General features: G+C 37.4%; 1 pseudogene; it reads right to left on the bottom strand.

Moving 5' to 3' along the window:
- LOC113458017 overlaps positions 1–20,475 on the bottom strand; it is a 211,828-nt pseudogene that overhangs the window by 69,644 nt on the left and 121,709 nt on the right.

Raw genomic sequence — 20,475 nt, 5'->3', positions numbered from 1 at the left:
TCTTCAAAGGCATAAAAGAACACATACTGGAGAGAAACCCTGTGGATATACTCAGTGTGGTAAAGCCTTTTAACATCACAACCATCTCCTTATACATATGAGAACCCAGACTGGAGAGAGAATCTGACTAATCAATGTGGCAATGCTTTGCATGTAGTAGTTATTTTCAAATGTATGTAATCAATAATGTAAAGCCTTTGCATGTCACAGTCATCTTGAAATGCATAAAAGAACACATACCTTAAAGAAACTTATGAATGTAATCAGTGTGGTAAATTCTTTGCATCTCTCAATGGTCTTTGAAGGTATAAAAGAACATATGCTGGAGAGAAATTCTATGAATGCATTTAGTGTGTTACAAAATTTAATGTCACAATAGTTTTCAAATATATTAAAGAATCTGTATTGGTGAGAAAACCTATAAATGTACTCATTGTGGTCAAATTTCTACATGTCAAAAAGTCTACAAAAGAAAAAACGAATACATACTGGAGAACAGATACTCAGGATTAGTATGCATTCACATTCTGAGAATTTATTAATTTCTATTCATACTCTGTCTTGATATAATTTATTATCAGGTCACAGTACAAACTGGAGAACACATACTCTGGATTAATATCTGTTCATTTCACTTGCTGAGAATTTAATAGTCTAGTCATACCCTGTTGTGATGTAATTCTATATCAAATCACAGCAGACATGAAGGCTCCCTCTCAACTGCCTGTGAAGGCCCAAAATTAGAGCCTGTTTTTATCCTGACAGATATTCAGAATATCTACATGTACTTTTCCTCCTTTTTTTTGGTAATATGATGGTTGCCGTTGGGATTCTTGGTCTAGAGTGGCCTTAGTTCCCAAACAACATAATGCTAATAACTTGATGCCTCAAAGTATTAAAACAATTGACTGTTCAAGTTGTCTTTTGAATCATGTTAAAGAAGTCTTTCCTTATATTCTTGCTTTTGTTTTCCAGTGTAGTAATATATGGATAATTAAGCATGGGCAATTTCAAAAGTCAGAGGAATGCTCTCCCTGTATTTTTTATGGTTGCTGTTTCATTATTTTTTTCTTCATATTCTTTACTAATATATCTAAATTCCCTTGCCCATACCCTGGTAAGAGTTGTTTTTTGTTGATATATGGTGCCCAACATGGGGCATTCACCGGCATATGGTGCTAGAATATGGGGCTAACTGGTGAACCCCTATATGAACAGAACTGTGGCTAGGTGTACAAGGGAGTGTGTGAGGGAACCCATAAGAATACTTTGTACCAGATCCACTGCCACTGCTCTTTGAAGGGACTTTATCTACCAAGTTGTGCATGGGAGGTTTCTCTTGCTTCTGCTGATACCAAGCTAATAAACAATCACTTTCCTCACTCATCTGTCAAGTTTGGGTAATGTTTTCTCCCAGAAATGCAAAGTGGAAAGATAGAGTCTTGGTTGTCTTCACATCACATGTGACAGGCACCTGGCATTAAAAATGGAAAACAAATATCCACAAATGATTAACATTCCCAAACTACTCATTATTTTAGAAGCTCAATAGTGCTGACCAGAGCTAGCAAATACTCACAGATAGTATAATGGCTTTAACTATTTTCTTCTATCAATTATTATTTTACTTGTTATACCAATATATAGTTGATCTATTTTGAGTTAATTTTTATATCAAGTGGGATATCGATATTAGTTGCCTTATTGTTGGTTGGATATCTAGTTTTGATAGCAGCATTTATAGATTAGTCTGTATTTTCTCTGCTATTTTTGACAACTTTGTATAAAAGGATTGAGCTGTAACTTTTTACAAAATTTCTATGTCCTCTGTTGGGGGAGGTTGTTTGTTTGTTTCCTGACTGCCCAGAGTCATTTCCTAGCCATCTCACCTTTAGCCAAGTTCAATCATCATTTGCCCAGGCCTGCAGCTAAGTCAGCACAGACCCTGGGGGCAGGGGAGAGAGAATGGGAAGGAGAAGAGACACAAGAGAAATAGACAAGATAGAATTCGGATCAAGGGAATAATCAAGGTAAATATAGGGTAGGAAATGGGAAAGTTCTTTGTGTGTATATGTGTAACTTGGCAACTTACTAGGCAACCTAACCATGGTCTAATGGTCAGGTGGAAATTCTCTAACTGCAACGTGCAGAAAAGTCTGAATGTTCAGAACACAGTAATAGTTGAGCAATAACTCCTTCCTGAATTAGTATTTGACAAATCAGAACAGCAGGAGAAGCTAAGCACAACAGGGTGGGCAAAACTAATTCAGTAAGTCTCCCAGATTTTTAAAAGCTGAAACTCACTTTGGAGCTGTAAGTCTCCCTGATTTTTAAAAGCTGAAACTCACTTTGGAGCTGTTCCTGTCTTTGGTCAGGAAAGCTCCTGTAGTCCCATCCTTACTTATCATAGGAAGACAGAATAGCATTTGGTTCTGTTCCTGTCTTAGGTGACATGTTTAACATAGCTATAGAGATGTGTATTCTTTTACCCATCTCTGGCTATAAAGCTCTGCATACCAAGTTTAAAGTCAATTGTCTGGGTACCTCAAGTACATGAGCTTACCTGCTAAACATTCTCATATTTTTCAATGTCACCCATGTCCAGTTTATGATCATGGACCTCTATAGTTTGCATTTTAGTTGCCTCATTCACCTATTGTTTCATAAATGCAATTAACTTAAAAGAAAAGATCCTAGTGAAAGGAAAATAATAAGCCAAGCAAGGCTGCTAATGGGAAGGAGGCAGGGGGCAAGTTACTAATACCTCCATGACATTCACAAGGAGGGCAAAATAAAGCTTGTATTAGGTCTTGGGTATTTGCCAGTGGCCCAACTCCTCCTTCAGCCGAAGCCATCAGAGGCAGCAATATTTCTTGTAGTATGGTCCATCTCTTCATTTCTTTTTCTGAAATTTAAAATTATTTGTTCCCAGGGAAACACTTCACTCCTAAATTTTGTTAGATCATTATTTTCATTATTTTGTATTTTATCAGTTTGTTTAACTAGGCATTCAGAAAGCCATTGAGCAGATTTTATGTTTTTGGAATAAATGCATACTGACCCTCGTCCCCAGATAAGGGCGCAGTCTGACTCATGCCAGGAATTATCTGTGGGATCTTCCATAGTACCATGGCAAATTGCTTTTGAGTTTCTGTGTGTCAAAAGGAGTTGGCAGCTTATCGTCCATCAGCATCCAATTTGAAAAAAATTGAGGATAAATAGGGCATGAGATAGGATGTCTCTGGGTGACACACTTGTTGGGTACCATTCTTTATTTTATATACCTTCTTTATTTTATCAGTGTTAATTTGAGCGTGAGGTGTGCTCTTTCAACTATGCCTTGTCCCTGGGGGTTATAAGGAATCCCCATAAAATGGGAGATATTAGGGTTGTTTACAAAACCTAGAAAAGGCAGCACTAGTATATGCAGGATCATAATATGTTTTTATTTGTTGAGTAGAGTTGACTTATCTTCATAACAAGGAGTTGTGTACGAGTGGCCATGTCAGCACATTGATTACCCTCAACAAAGGGTTTGGGGAAACATGAATGGGAAAATTTTTTCTGATTCAAATCTGTAATTCCTTAAAAAAGCTTTCCATCCTGAGAAGTATCTTTTATTTGTGCCCCAGTTTCTAGTAGTGGCACAAAGTGAGCAAGGTAAATGCCATTTATGTAAATGTTTATGGGCTGATTTGAAAAGGCTGAGAAGACTGCAATAACAGCTTGTAATTCTATAATTTGTGCCAAAGAACCTGCAGCCTGGAACTGGGTGGTTTGATTATTCCAACCATAGGCAGCAATTCCAATGGAAGAGTCATCAGTAAAAACCAAGAAGGCATTTGGTATAGGGTCTAGGAATGTGACTTTAGGAAAAATAAATTTGTGTCTATTGATAAAATCTATGAATTTATCAGGAAAATAATGGTTATCTAAAATGCTGCTGTAAGAGGCTAAAGCTAAGGGCCAAAATATCCATTGTTTGCATAAGCCAATCAATCTGTTCTTTAGTATACAGCTGTTTAATGACATCAGGTTCTTTCAAAGAAATGTTTTCCCTGTTTTCTTCCTATAACAATGAGGTCAGATACAGCTTGATAATAGGGACCAAGGACACACTTAGACGTAGCAGGCAAGTGACCCCACATTAGTGGTGCAGTTTGCCAAAAAAAAAAAAAAACTGCAGTTGGGGAAAGGACAGTCTTGCATGTAATATATATTAATGGTTGATTATAATTGATGAAGTTAATTGATTGAGACTGAATGACTTGTTCTATAATTCTTATGGCTTTTCTCTCTTCTGGCATGAGCTCACAAGGTGAGACAGAACAAGCATTCTTATGTAAAATATCATAGAGAGGTTTTAAATCATATTTGCAAAGTTTAAGATACAGCATAAGCAAGTTGATATCACCAAGGAGTTTTTGAAAATCATTTAAGGTCTTAAGTTTATGTAGAATGTGCGGCAGGTCACTTCCCACCACCTGGCTAGCTTTAACCAAAATAATTACACGGAAACTGTATTCTTTAAACACTGCTTGGCCCATTAGTTTCAGCCTCTTATTGGCTGATTCTCATATCTTGATTAACCCATTTCTAATAATCTGTGTAGCACCATGAGGTGGTGGCTTACCAGGAAACATCTTAACCTGCGTCTGTCTTGGAGAGGAGAGTCATGGCGACTCCTGACTGTGCTTCTTTCTCCCAGCATTCTGTTCAGTCTACTTCGCCTACCTAATTTTCTGTCCTATTAAAAAGCCAAGGCAGTCAGGCAGTCTCTTTATAAATTAACCAATGAAACAACAGATAGATAGAAGACCCACCTACATCAAGTTTATCTAATCTTAATTTGAGTTTTTGAGAGGAAATTTTAGACCCTCTCATCTGAAAACCTAAATAAGTATATGGATCTTTAAGTTGTACTTTATCAGTTGCTATTTCTAATCCTCTGTTTTGTAAAGCTGGTTTAAGCTCATCATAGCATTTTAGAACTTCTGTATAGCTATTCATATGTCATCCATGTAATGAATCATATACATTTGAAGCCAACACTCTTGTACAGATTGCATGGCTGAAGCTACAAAAGATTAACTGACACAGAATGGGACGATTTGCCATGACATGGGAAGAATACACCATTGATATCATTGCATGAGTGCTTGAAAATTAAGAGAAGGCAAACTGATGGCAAAATGCTTTTGATCCTCAAGGTGTAATGGAATAGTGAAAAAACAATCCTTTAAATCTAGAATCATTTTAAAATACCCTAATGGTATAGTGACAAGTGAGGGAAGGCCTGGTTGCAAGGCCCACATTAATACCATAGTTTTATTGACTGCTCTAAGATCTTGTAGAAGGCGCCATTTTCCTGACTTCTTTTCAATAACAAACACTGGTGTGTTCCAGGGGGAGTTGCTAGGAATAATATGGCTAGCTTGTAGCTGCTCCTGTACCAGATATTGAGTGCAGGTAGTTTTGTTTTTTTTTTTTTTTTTTTTTTAGAGAGGGGCCATTGATTGACCCATACTGGATCATTAGTCATATATGTGATTTTGTCAGTATGGGTAATAGGAGCATCAATGGCCCCTATGAAAATGTCCTAGCCCCACTCTGGGAGTTCTGAGCATGGCCTCAAGAAGTTGCAGCATTATAGAACTGTTTTATTCAAGTCCCTTGCCTAGGAGATATCCATTTTAAAACATTTTCGTGGTGACAATCTCATTAGGACTGCACAATAATGATCCCTAATTGCGAAAGTAAGCCACAACCCCAAAGGTTGATAGGCAGTCCCGAAACTACATAAGATTGAATGTTGCCTTGGCTACCTTCTTGGTCTCTCCATTTTAAGATTTTTGAAATCTTGATGATATTGGCTCTGACCTATACCCTTTAAATGTGTTATGGTAGTATCTAGACACTATGTATCAGGTCAGTTTTCCTTTTTGATGATTGTGACATCAACACCTGTGTCTATCAAACTTCTTTTCATCTAACCATAAACTCATATGAGGTTTTTGTGCAAATATTACTTCTGACCAATAGACATATGAAGACCAGAAACCTTTATTGTTTCTAGAAATACAACTTTATTTGAAGTGGGTAGTAAGGGAAGAAGTAGTAATTGAGCAAATCTCTGTCTGGAAGGGACTGTAACAATATTTTTGGGGGGATGACATCATAACTTTAATTTCTCCAAGATAATCATTATCAATAACTCCTGGGAATACTTGAAGGACCTTGATGGTAGAGATGGTATGACCTATAAAACCAACAGTATCTTTTGGTAAGGACTTGAACTCCCATCTCAGGCGTTAATACTGTATGGGTGGTGGAACTAAGCTCCAGTCCTGTGCTCCCTGTTGTGGCTCTGAAGAGGTTTGGAATGGATTATTGTTTGCTGAAACAAAACTGATTGCCCCAAAGGCTTGTTTGGGTTTGGGAGTCCTGGGGTTGTATTCTGTTCCCGTTTCCCTGGTTCAGAGGTTGACCCTGGACATCCCTCTTGTACTTACATTTACTAGCCCAATGTTTTCCTCTTTTACATCAGGTTCACAAACCTGGAATAGATGTTCTTGTGAAATCAATTTTATTATTTTTGTAATCCCTGGCAAAATGTCCAAATTCTCCACAATTAAAACATTTACTTTTATTTTTTTGTGACAATAATTGATTTACAGTAAATCCCTGCATCACAACAGCCATTGCAAACCTTGCTGACAGACAGCTCCTATGTCTGAGCAAAGGCTTATATGTCCTGTCAGGCCCATTTTCTTTTGTATGGATGGATAACCAACTGACATGCTGCATTAGCATTTTCAAAGGCCAATTGTTTAACAAAATGTGCACCTGCATCAGTATTGCCAAATATTCTCCCTGCTGCAGTGATTAGCCTATGGGAAAACTCGGCAAAAGGCTCATCTTAACCTTGCTTAATGCTGGTCAGGGTAGAGCTCATATATCCCTTAACTGGCAGTTTTTTCCAGGCTCATGTTGCTGCGGTTTGAACCTGGGAAAAAGTCCTGCAGCATAATGACTTTGAGCATCTGTAGTAGCATAATTACCTTTGCCAATTAACATATCCAAGGTCCATCCATTTCCAGCTGGTGTATTATATCTGGCAATTTCTTTGCTTGCCTCAACAAACGCAGACCTCCAAAGGAGATAATGTAATGGATTATTAAAAATACTGCCAGATCACCTACAGCGACAGGCAGCAGAAATGCCGCAGCTCCCCAAGGGGTGGTAGAGGGCCACTGTGGTGGCAGCAGTGGGCCATGAGAGCAGCCAGTGCCATGCAGGGAGGGCTGCAGGTCCCTGAGCTGTGGCTGGTCCAGGGCAGGGAGACACACTGCAGTGGGCAACATGGACATGGATAGGCATGCCATGCAGAGTGAGGTTGGATATTTATTCATTGAGTTATGGAGGGGAAGGTAGAATGGAAGAAGATGAGTGAGAACGAGAGGATAGAAAAGAGAGATGGAAGCTGAAAATCAGCCTGCCACAGAAGGGAGTGCGTGTGGTTTGTCTTTTTAAAAAGACAGAACAATCATTACATTACATCTCTTTTTTTTTTTTTATAATAGGAAGGTGAGAGGTTAGGTACCACAGGTTAAAGGAATTGGATTGGCAGATTCCCAAAACTTCTTCCTGCTTATTTGTGGGTGTTGTCTTTGGGAAGAACCTGAGAAGGCTGGATGCTGGCCACATCCTAGCATAGCTGGTTCTTTGCTGCTGTCCAGTGTTTGCAGTATGGAAATATCTGGTGTTCTTTACACCTGTTTAAGGTATTGGCAGAACAGAGGACAAAGTTAAATTAAGGAAAACAAATTTAGGACCAGGGAATTGAGGGGGGATGTATCTGACCTGTTTATCCTGGATTCTTCAGTTAAGCTCCCTGGAACTCACAAGAATTTCTTGGCTTTGTGAAAACAGAAATTATATATATATATATATATATATATATATATATATATATATATATATATATATATATTGTATAAACAGTAGCATATTTATTTCAGAATGCTAGTCATCTCCACTGAGGGTTGCTCTTTCTGGAGTTTGCCAGTCTCCAGGCATAAGCCACAAACTCAACAATTGCTGTGGTGTAAGGAGCTATAACTCCATGTTGTAAAACAGCTAAGTTTAATTCCTTAATCAGTTTAAAATCAAAATTTACACACTGTTCCCTGAGCGTCCACAGTTTCTGTTTTGAGGAAAGCTTCTAGATCATCCATTTCTAGTGATTTATTTCAGGAGAGAGGGTGGATATAGCCCTTACATGGGTGTCTGATAGTTAAGCCAACTGTCCCATGGACTTCAGTATTGGTTTTTCCTGTTTTTAATCCCTTCAATTGGTTAATTAAATCCTGATGTTCCTGTTTCAATTTTATCTATTCTCTTAAGAATTTTATTTTATCAGAAAGTTCCTTTTGGGGGTCTACTACTGAACAAGCCAACGGAGGTGCTGTTGGGACTGAGCTATATGCCAGAGAGTGATGGGCAAGTGATGACCCATCTGAATTATGAAATTGGGTTGCTTCATTCTCTAAATCATATGAGTCCACCTCACTCAGATCATTTTGTTTGTGAAGGAATTCTTTTAAAGCTGGATATAGTTACTTAACCTTATATCTAACTCTTGGAGTTTTTTGTGCTTTTGACTTAGACATGGGGAGAGGATCTTTGTTTGATTCCTTAATTTCCTGCAGGGAAGGCTTAACTTTAGGAGCCTCTAAGTTTTAATTCTTTTTGTCAGATATTTCAACATCACTGTCAAAGGACATAAGGTTCTCACCTTCTTTTGCCTTATCCTTTTGATACCTTGTGTGTCATTCTTTTGACAAAGTTCCCTTTTGTCTATCTTGTCTCACTTATGTTTTAATAATATTTCTTCTCCTGTCTCAGAAGCATTTGCAACTACAGAATCTTGATGCCTCTGAGACAAAAGTTCGTCAATTAAATTCCAAAAAGAAAAGGAAATTACAGGAAATTTTTTTCTGGTTCAAATGCTTGATAATGTTTTTTGGGAGCCTCTCTGACTCTCTCAATTTTCTTCATCTGTAGTCTCATCAGTCAGAAACTAGGGACAAACATCTTTAATATAGTCAAAGAATTCACATGACTGTTTGATTTTAACCTTTTCCCATTGTACCTTTAAAGCATGTCTTAATTCACTAATAAACATTTCATGCTAAGTAATTGCCTGTCCCATAATCGCTGTCTACTTGCCAAGCTTAAGAAGACACAGCAGGTTCCTGTGTTTCTCTTCCTCTTAACTGTACTTCACTTTATGCCTGCGTCTCTGAACAGCATTATTCACTAATTTCCCCACACTCAAGCCCCATATTAGGTGCCACTTTGCCTGGTATGTGGGTATGTCAACGGAGATCCTGGGAAGTGAGCTAGAATGGAAAAGGACCAGAGACACAGGAGATGGAGACAAAACAGGATTCTGATCAAATCTCATTTATTCAGGGGAATAATCAAGGTAAATATTAGATAGGAAAAATGAGAAAGTTCATCATGTGTAAATGCGTAACAAGACAACTTACTAGGACACCTAACCATGGTCTAATGGTGAGGTCGAAGTGCTATTTGTGGATGTTTAAGTACTATGACTTAAATAGAGGTAATATACAACTGTTTGTTTTTTATTTTATTTTTTAATTATTATTTTATTTTATTACTTAAAAATACCAATCCAAATTCCCACTTCCTGCCCTCCTCCCAATCCCTACAAACACCCTCCCCACCACCATCTTCAATCTTAATAGAGGGCAAGGTACCCTTCCCTGTGGAAAGTCCAAAGCCCTCCCTAATATATCCAGGTTGAGCAAGGTATACATCTAAAGAGAATAGGATTCCAAAAAGACAGTACATAGAGTAGAGACAAATCCCGGTACACTTTTCATTGGCCCCTCAGTCTGCCCCAACTGTCAAACACATTCAGAAGGAGTATCCCATGCTTGTTCACTCCCAGTCCAGTTGGAGTTGGAGAGCTCCCATTAGCTCAGGAACACTGTCTCAGTGGTGAACCCCTCATGGTCTTAACTTCCTTGCTCATAATCTCCCCCATTCTACTCCTGAACTGGACCTTTGAAGCTCAGTCCAGTGCTCTGCCTCTGTTTCCATCTGTTGTTGAATGAAGATTCTATGGTGATATTTAAGATAATCATTCTTTTAACTACAGTGCAAGGCCAGTGAGGCAACCTCTCCTCTATTGCTTAGGATCTTAGCTAGGGTCATCCTTGTAAAACCTGGGAATTTTTCTAGAGCCAGGTTTCTTGCTAACCCCAAAATGGTGCTCTCATTCAAGATATCTCTTTTCTTGCTCTCATATCTGTCTTTCCTCCATCTCAACTATCCCATTCCCTCAAGTTCTCTCCAACCCTCTCCCTTCCCCCTCCTCTTCTCCTCCCTTTCCTTCTACCTCCCACCCCAATGCTCCCAATTTTGTCAGGCGAGCCTGTCGGTTTCCAATTTTTAGTTCGGTCTATATATGTTTTTCTTTGGGTTCACCTTATTACTTAGCATCTCTAGAATCATGAAGTCTAGGCTCAATGTCCTTTGTTTATGGCTAGAGTCCACTTATGAGTGAGTACATACCATAATCATTTTTGGGGGTCTGGGTTACCTCATTCAGGATAGTGTTTTCTAATTCCATCCATTTGCATGCAAAATTCAAGATGTCATCGCTTTTTTACCGCTGAGTAGTACTCTAATATGTATATATTCCACACTTTCTTTATCCATTCTTCCATTGAGGGGCACCTAGGTTGTTTCCAGGTTCTGGCTATTACAAATAATGCTGCTATGAACATAGTTGAACAAATGCTTTTGTAGTATGATTGAAAATCTTTTGGATATAATCCCAAGAGTGGTATTGCTGGGTCCTGAGGTAGGTTGACTCCCATTTTTTTTGAGAAACTGCTACACTGATTTCCAAAGTGGTTAAACAAGTTTGCCTTCCCATCAGCAATGAATGAGTATTCCCCTTAATCCACATCTTCTCACCCTTGTTTTTTATTTTAGCCATTCTTACAGGTGTAAGAAAGTATGTCAAATTTATTTTGATTTGAATTGTCCTGATAGCTAAGGATGTTGAACATGTCCTTACATATCTTTTCTCCATTTGAAATACTTCTGTTGAGAAGTCTCTGTTTAGTTCAGTACACCATTTCTTTTTAATTGGGTTATTTAGAATTTAATGTCTAATTTCTTGTGGTGAAGATATCCTCCCATTCAGTAGGCTGCCATTTTGTCTTATTGACTATGTCCTTTGCTTTACAGAAGTTTCTCAGTTTCAGGAGGTCCCATTTATTCATTGTTGCTCTTATTGTCTGTGCCACCGGTGTTATACTTATGAGGTGGTCTCATGTGCCCATGCATTGAAGGCTACTTCCCACTTTGTCTTCTATATGCTTTAGTGGGGTCAGATTTATATCGACGTCTTTAATACATTTGGACTTCAGTTTTATGAATGGTGATAGATATGGATCTATTTTAATTCTTCTACAGGTTGACTACCAGTTATGGCAGCACAATTTGTTGATGATGCTTTCTGTTTTCCACTATATAATTTTAGTTTTTTGGTCAAAAATCAAGCATTCAAAAGTGGTTAGATTAAATCCAGGTCTTCGATTTGATTCCATTGGTCAATATCTCTGTTTTTATGCCAATATCAAGCTGTTTTCATTACTGTAGCTCTATGATAGGGTTTGATATCAGGGATGGTAATGCCTCCGGAAGTTCCTTTATTGTATAGTATTATTTTGGCTATCCTGAGTTTTTGTTTTGCAATATAAAGTTGATTATTGTTCTCAAGATCTGTGAAGAATTCTGTTGGAATTTTCATGGGGATTGCATTGAATCTATAGATTGCTTTTGGTAGCATTGCCATATTTACTATGTTGATCCTTCCTATCCAAGAGCATGGGAGATTTTTCCATTTTCTGATATCTTCTTCATTTTCTTTTTTTAAAGACTTAAGGTTCTTGTCAAACAGGACTTTCAATTCTTTGCTTAGTGTTACTCCAAGATACTTTATATTTGTAGCTATTGTGAAAGGTGATGTTTCTCTAATTTTCCTCTCAGCTTCTTTATCCTTTGTGTTTAGGAGGGCTACTGATTTTTTGAGTTGATCTTCTATGCTGCAACATCACTGGAGGTATTAACAGCTGTAGGAATTCTCTAATAGAGTTTTTTGGGGTCACTTATGTAAATTATCATGTCATCTTCAATTTAAAAAGTTTGACTTCTTCCTTTCCAATTTGGATCCCCTTGATCTCCTTATGTTGCTTTAAGGTTATTAATTGAAAATCAAGCACTATGTTGAAGAGATATGGAAAGAGTAGACAGTCTTGTCTTGTTTCTGATTTTAGTGGAATTGCTTTGTTTCTCTCCATTTAATTTGATGTTAGCTGTCGGCTTGCTGTATATTGCTTTTATTGTATTTGCATATGATCCTTGCGACACTAATCTCTCCAATATTTTTATCATGATGGGGTATTGAATTTTGTCAAATGCTTTTTCAGCATCTAATGAAATGATCATATGGTTTTTTTTCATGTTATTTATAAGATGAGTTACAGTGATAGATTTTTGTATGTTGAACCATTCCTGCATCTCTGGGATGAAGCCTGCTTGATTATGGGTGTGTGTGATTTTTCTTATGTCTTCTTGAATTGTGTTTGTGAGTATTTTATTGAGTACTTCTGCATTGATGTTCATGAGGTAGATTGGTCTATACTTCTCTTTCTTGTTTGCATCGCTTTGTTTTGTCACTGTCACCTCATAAGAGGAGTTTGGCAATGGGCAATATCTCTTCTGTTTCTATTGTGTAGAACAATTTGAGGAGTATTGGTATTGGCTCCTCTTTGAAGTTCTGGTAGAATTCTGTACTGAAACCATCTGATCCTGGGCTTTTTCTTGTTGTGAGGCTTTTGATGACTACTACGATTTCCATAGGTTTTATAAGTCTATTAAATCATTTATCTGTTTTTGATTTAATTTTGATGTGAGGAACTTTTCTAGAAAATTGTTCATTTCTTTACAATTGTCCAATATTGTGGTGTACAGGTTCTTGAAGTATGACATGATGATTCACTGGGTTTTCTATTTGTATCTTATGTCCCCCATTTTCATATCCAATTTTGTTAATTTACATATTCTCTCTGCCTTTTGGTTTATGTCGATAAGGGTTTGTTTGTCATGTTGATTTTCACAAAGAACCACTCTTTTTCATTGATTCTCTGTATTGCTTTCTTTATTTCTGTTGTATTGATTTCAGCCCTCAATTTGATTATTTCTTGGTGTCTGCTACTGTAGTGGGAGCTGCGGGCTGCATTCCTGCCACCCAGCTCCAAGCTGCCTGGCTAGCTTATGCCCCGAAATAGTTACATGGAAACTGTATTCTTTTAAACACTGCTTGGCCCACTAGCTCTAGCCTCTAACTGGCTAATTCTCATATTTTGATTAACCCATCTCTAATAATCTGTGTGGCTTACCAGGAAAGATTCAGCATGTCAGACCTGGCGGCTGGCTGCATTGCGTCTGCCCTGGGGACCAGCGGCTCGGTCTCTGAGCTTGCTTCCTCTTCCTCCCAGCATTCTGTTCTGTTTACTCCACCCACCTATGTTCTAACCTATCAGGCCAAGCAGTTTCTTTATTAATTAACCAATGACCTTCCTCCATCATACTACACCAGGGTGAATTTTCTTTTTTAGTTCTAGAGTTTGTAGGTGTGATGTTAAGTCTTTAGTGTAAGATTTCTCCAAGTTATTTAGTTCTATGAACTTTCCTCTTAGCACTCCTTTCAAAGTATCTTATAAGTATGGGTATGTTGCATATCCAATTTCATTGAATTCATAAATGTATTTAATTTCTTTCTTTATTTTTTCTTTGGTTCAGGGTTGATTTATTTGAGCATTGTTCAATTTTCATTGAGTTTGTTGACTTTCTGCTATCATTGTTTTTGTTGAATTCTAACTTTATGCCTTGCTAATTCGATAAAATACAGGGGATTTTTCCATTTTTTTGTACTTTTAGAGGTTTTATTTGATACTTATTATGTGGTCAATTTTTTTGAAGGTTCCATGAGGTGTTTAAAAGAAGGTATATTCTTTTGTGTTTAGGTAGAATGTTCCATAATGTCTGTAAAATCCACTTGAGTCATAACTTCTGTTACTTCCTTAATTTCTTTGTTAAGTTTCTGCCTGGAAGTCCTGTACAGTAGGGAGATTTGGGTACTAAAGTGTGTGATTTGACCTTTAGTAATGTTTATAAGTGTGGGTGCTCATATATTTAGGGCATAGATGTTGAGAAGTGAGACTTCATCTTGATGGATTGTTCCTATGAAAATATGAAATGTCCTTTTACTTCTTTTGAATAGATTTTGTTTGAAGTCTATTTTTCTTAGAAATTAGGATATCTATACTCACATCTCTCTTAGGTCAATTTGGTTGGAAAATCTTTTCCTAACCCTTTACTCTGGGGTAATATTGGTTTTTGAAGTTAAGGTGTGTTTCTCATATGCAGCAGAAGGATAAATCCTATTTCTATATCCATTCTGTAAGCCTGTGTCTTTTAATAGGTGAATTGATATTATACATATTAAGATATCTTAATGACCAGTGATTGTTAGTAACTGATTTCTTTTTTAATTTTGTGGTTGGTTGTGGTAGTATAAGTATGTATCCCTTCTTTGGAATTTGCTATTGTGTGGTTATCCATTGCCTGTGTTATTGTTGGTTCAGTTAGGTTGGAGTTTTCCTATTAGTACTTTCTGTAGGGCTGTATTATTGGATAGGTACTGTTTAAATCTGATGTCATCAGGGAAGGTTTGTTTTCTCCATCTATTCTGATTGAAAGATTTACTGGGTATTGTAGTCTGGACTGGCATCTACAGTCTCTTAATGTTAGTGGAATGCCTATCCAGGACCTTACTGCTTTCTGAGTTTTCATTGAGAAGTCTGTTTACTGTTTTGATTAGTATGTAGTGAGGGGCCTTTCTCTTTCTTCTTTTTTTTTTCTTTTCTTGTTTTTTTTTTTTTTTTTTTTTTTTTGGTCCACTCTATTTGGGGTTCTGTAAACTTCTTGTACCTTCATAGGCATATCCTACTTATGTTGGGAAAAGTTTACTTCTAAGATTTTGGTGAATATGTTTTCTGTACCTTTAAGCTTGACTTCTTCTAATCCTGTCATTCTTCCATTTGGTCTTTTTGTGGTAACCAAGATTTGCTGGATATTTTCTTGTAAGTGTTTACTATCTTTAACCTTTTCTTTGACCAGTAAATCTACTTCTTCTATCAAGTCTTCAACACCTGCGATTCTCTCTTCGATCTCTTGTATTTTGTGTGTTATGAATGCTTATATATTTCCTGATCATTTACCCAGGTTTTCCATTTCCCAAATTCCCTCAGTTTGTGTTTTCTTTATTGTCTCTTATTTAGTTTTTAAGTCTTGAACTGTTTGAAACCTGTGTGAAACATTTGTTGTTGTCAGTCTTGTTGTTGTCTGTTCACCTGTTTAAAATTTTGTAGTTTTGGATTTCTTCTCATTTTTTGCTTGTAATTTTATCCATTTATTTAAGGGAATTTTTTACTTACAATTTATGAGTTTCTATCATCTTCATGTAGTTATATTTAAGGTTGCTTATCTCTGATTTATCTCACTAGGATATTCAGTTCTTGCTGGTGTAGAGCCATTCATTTGTGGTGGTGACATATTGCTCTTTATTTTGTTGAATGTGTTCTTACACTGGTATCTACCCATCTCCTTCTTCAGTGGGTAAAGTTGGAATCTGGGACTTACGTTGTCACTCTTGTTCCAGGTTCAGTCTTGTCTCTGCCTCTGATAGATGCAGGTAAAATTTAAAAGCACCTCTGTGTGTAGGCAGGGCCAAGGGTCTGGTGGTTGCAGATGCCATGGGGGTTGTTGGGTACGAGTGGATGCTGCTTCTAGCTATCGTGGGCTCCTATGCATGGGAATAGAGTACTACATGTACCTCTTTGGGTCTATGGTCTATAAAGAGTAGGGCCCTTCAGCTTGTGAGGAATATATTCATGTCCTCAGGTGGGGGCGGGGCTGAGGCTCAGTTGGTTGCAGATGCCATGGGGGATTTGGGAGCTATAGGGAGGCTGCTTCCATGTCCCTGGGGCTCTAGTGCTTGGAGGAGTGTCTTAGAGAATCATTTTATCCTGGAGAACATGTTGTAGAAAATTCCATAAAAATTGACAATTATAAAAATGAGATATTAACATACTATTATTATAATTCTATATTGACTGCTATTTCCTGAATAGCATAAACTCCCCAAGGAACAAGGAATCCTTCTTGGGCCAAAGATGTGCAAAAACAACACACAATTCTCAGGCCCATGCAGTTCTAATTTTTTTATGTTAAGGTTCCTGCAAAGAAAGTGCAAGTGTTCAGCAGTGGCAGGGTGTGTGAGAAGGGCAGATGACTGTACAGGTCAACTATAGACATACTTGTCGGGTCAAATGGTTAGAAATCTGGCATTTATTATAAAAACATATGGATTAGTGAAACTGTAGTGTTTATAGTGCAATGGCAGTGCTCTGAGAAGATAAAGTTTCATAAAAATAAACTGTATATAATGTATACATTTCAAAGAAAGCTTGGGTTTCTATCCAATCTATCGAAGTTTTAAAACTGTTTGAATGCCCTTACCTTGAACTTGATTCATTTACAAGATTAAAACTGAAGCTTGACAGAAAAACTAAAATTTAAGCTGTTTCTCTTGTTTTAACCATTCTTTGTATTTCTTTGTGTAGAGTTGAAGTCTTGTTCCTATTCCCTTGTCCACATTAGTATGCCTATTGTTGTCCCTATTCAGCTCTTGTTTAGGCAGTCATGGTCTCGGGACATTAGAGGTGTAGCTTACTTTATTAAGACATACAATGTCATAGCAAACCCCTTGACCCTCTGGGTTAATTTTAGCACTTAGAAAGATGACCAAGAAGGATAGATTGAGTTCTAGGTCATCCTGGGGTCAAGACTGAAGAATAGGTTGGGCATACTGATGCACATTTAATGCCAGATTTTGGCAGGCAGAAGCAGGCATATCTTGGTGAGTTTGAGGCCAGCCAGTTGTATAAATTAAGGTCCCGTCAAGAAGGGTTTCTTGTAGCCTTCAAGCCTATCTTACAAGCTGCTTCAGTGTTGTATACTTAATGCTACACATTAGCACACTTTAGAAAAAATTTCTATTTAAGGACTTTGTAGGAAGTAGGGGAAAACTCTCACATACTCTCTTAGTAGTGACTTTATTTTCTCATGTGTGTTTACATCGTGCTCTTCTTTTCTCATCGTTCCATCCTCTCATGTCTTTCCTTCAGCTTATATACCTCAACCAATTATTTCTGACATTGTAAGAGTTTTAATAATTCAAAAATACCTGCAACCCTATTTTGGGACTGCTGAGTCAAATTATCTTCTATTGTCTTGACTAGTCAGAATTGATCTTCACAGCTTGAGGTCAGGATTGGAGGTAAGGAATTAATCCATGCTAGCTAGCAATAATTTGGCTGGTTTTGTATTTACACACTTATCCAGGCAGTTCAGCTGTTGTGTCCTCGTGATAGCAAGGTATTGGATCTAATCTAAAACTCTTTTGAAACTTTGTTTTGCTTAATAATATACAAGAAACAAGTAATTGCAATTCTCCGCATAAATATTAATGGAATTTGAGCCAGTCTTGACTCAACTGTTTTCCTAAACCATAAATCTAAGCTGTGATTAAAACAGCTTCTTAATGGAACTCTATGGGACCTGACTGTGTTAAAAATTAGATAGCACCTTCCTGACTATCCCTCCAAAAATTTGTCCAGTAGAACAAAACGTATTTATGAGATAAACAATTAGAGTACAGGTAACAGCTATTCCACATAGCTGTTTTCTCACATGTAAAAATATAAATGGATGCAAACAATACTCAGAGTCTATGGCTTCACAGCCATGCTTAATGACATTACTCCATCAGTGATTTTCAGATGCACTTTCACATGAAAAAAACAGTCTAATGGAAAAAGTTAGGATGGCATTGGCATCTTTGCTAGAATGAAATGGATATTTTCAAATACAGGGATTAAAAAACTGAGGCATATACTCTGAACAAAATGCTTGATTAGATCTTGGACTGCATACAAATAAGATAATCTGAAATAACAGGATCAACCAGAGGGAAATAAAGCCTAGTACTGAAAGCCTCGCCAACTACCCAAGATTAGTGAAATCATGGATCTTGAATGAGAATCTATAATCATTTTACAAACCACCATAATCCCTAACTACATTATAAATAATTGACCTTATAAACAAAAGTAAGTGTAGTCTTCACTCCTAATCTCTTTGCAATGTATGACGATGATTACAAAATATGACAACCAGTTTCAGTGTAGTTATGTTGTCTAGTCACAATGGATAAAACAACTATAAAACAACTACTGTACTGAACGCAAAAGAATCACTGAGGAAGAAGTGGTGGAAAATTTATAAGGACCAAGGACCACAGAGTGTGTAGTGAGATTGTGTTTCCTAGGAATATTGGAAGCTGTACTCACAATGCCTCACCAGGATGACTACCTAAACATAAACTGAACAAGAATGACTATGAAATTCTGCTGAAACACATAGACAAATATGGAGTTAGTGCTCTCTTTTCATTCTGAGCATCAATTTGAGATTGTCATACTTGCCAGCAAGTACCTACCTGCTAAGCCATCTCACTGGGCCTCATATGGATATTTCAGGTGTCAAGTCCAAAAGTCTGTGATAGTAACAAAAGCTAACAGAGGCTAATTGAGCTGCAAGACTACAGATTGGCGTGGTGGATTTAATTAAATCATTTATTTCCTTTATAACTGTTTAGTTTCAAATTCTTGATCTAATTTTTTCTGTAGAGCCTAAGAATGCTCAAGAGACTCTGCGTTCTTGTGATCCAGCTAGAGAACAAAGAGACTCGACCTTTCTAAAATCCTTAACAGGATGAGATACAAAGTTACATATGACATTATTGCTCTTAAGTTCTTTTAAGAGACATTTCTTCTAAAAAATGGTACATAAATAGCAGTTACTGCCTTTAAAAATCCACAGAAATTTCCAATTAGGTTCAACTTGTATATGAACTCTTTAGACATCATTAAAGACTGGAAAGTTTGGCTTTATTCTTATCTAGTTTTATTTTGTATATTTTTATTGTGTTTTGAATTTATTAGATTTAAAAATAATACCAATCCAAGTTTCTACTCCCTCCTCTTCTCCACACACCCTCCCACTCTACCCCATCTAATCCACAGAGATTGTAAGACATATTGCCTTGTGGAAGTACAAGGTCCAAGGCTGAGCAAGTTACACATCCAAAGAGAATAGGATCCCAAAATGCCAGTACATGCAATAGGGATAAATCCTTGTGCCACTACCAGTGGCCCCTCAGTCTTCCCCAGCCATGCAACTGTCAAGCACATTCAGAGGAAATAGTTTGGTCCTATGCTTGTTCCTTCCCAGTCAGGCTGCAATTGGTGAGCTCCCATTAGCTCAGGCAAACTGTTTCAGTGAGTGACCCCATCATGGTCATGACCTCCATGCTCATATTCTCATTCCTTCCACTCTTCAACTGGACTTTGGGATGTCAATCCAGTGCTCCTCCTTCTCAGTATTAAAGGTTGACCAATTTTTTAAAACAAACATATGTTTTCCTACTTTCTGAAAGCAAGAAATCAAAGAATATCATCCTCCTCTATATTAATAACTGAACCAAGACCTGTACCCTCCCATATAGCTCTACTCACAATCAAATTTGGTTAATAAAATACCTAATGCAAGTAGAAAAATGACATACCTGTAGTTACATTTGCAGAGGAGGCCAAGGGAGGACAGATTAAACCCATTGTTGTAATAGGAGCGGTGGGCTGCTTCCTGCCACCCAGCTCCCAGCCGCCTGGCTACCTTATGCCCCAAAATAACGACACACAAATTGTATTCATTTAAAGACTCCTTGTCCCACTAGCTCCAGCCTCTCATGGACTAATTCTTATATTTTGACTAACCCATTTTTAGTAATCTGTGTAGCACCAGTCTTACCGGAAAAGATTTAGCATGTCTGACGTGGTGGCTTGCTTCATCGCGTCTGCATCAGAGAGCAGAGCTATCGAGTCTGAGCTCACTTCCTCTTCCTCCCAGCATTCTGTTCTGTTTACTCCACCCACCTAAATGCTGGCCTATCAAATGGACCAAGGCAGTTTCTTTATTAGCCAATGACCTTCATCATCTCCCCTTTTTCTGTTTAAACAAAAAGAGGAAGGCTTTAACTTTAACATAGCAAAATTACATATAACAAAACAGTTATAAAGCAAGAATTACAGTTACAATATTTACATCTACTTTATCTTTTATCATAACAAAGGCAAACAACTATAACTATCTATTCTTCAACTCCATCAAAGACTCCAGAAG

The sequence above is a fragment of the Microtus ochrogaster genome (genome assembly GCF_000317375.1).
Source record: "Microtus ochrogaster isolate Prairie Vole_2 chromosome 14 unlocalized genomic scaffold, MicOch1.0 chr14_random_3, whole genome shotgun sequence".
Taxonomy (NCBI): domain Eukaryota; kingdom Metazoa; phylum Chordata; class Mammalia; order Rodentia; family Cricetidae; genus Microtus; species Microtus ochrogaster.
This window is presented reverse-complemented; position numbering and strand designations above follow the sequence as displayed.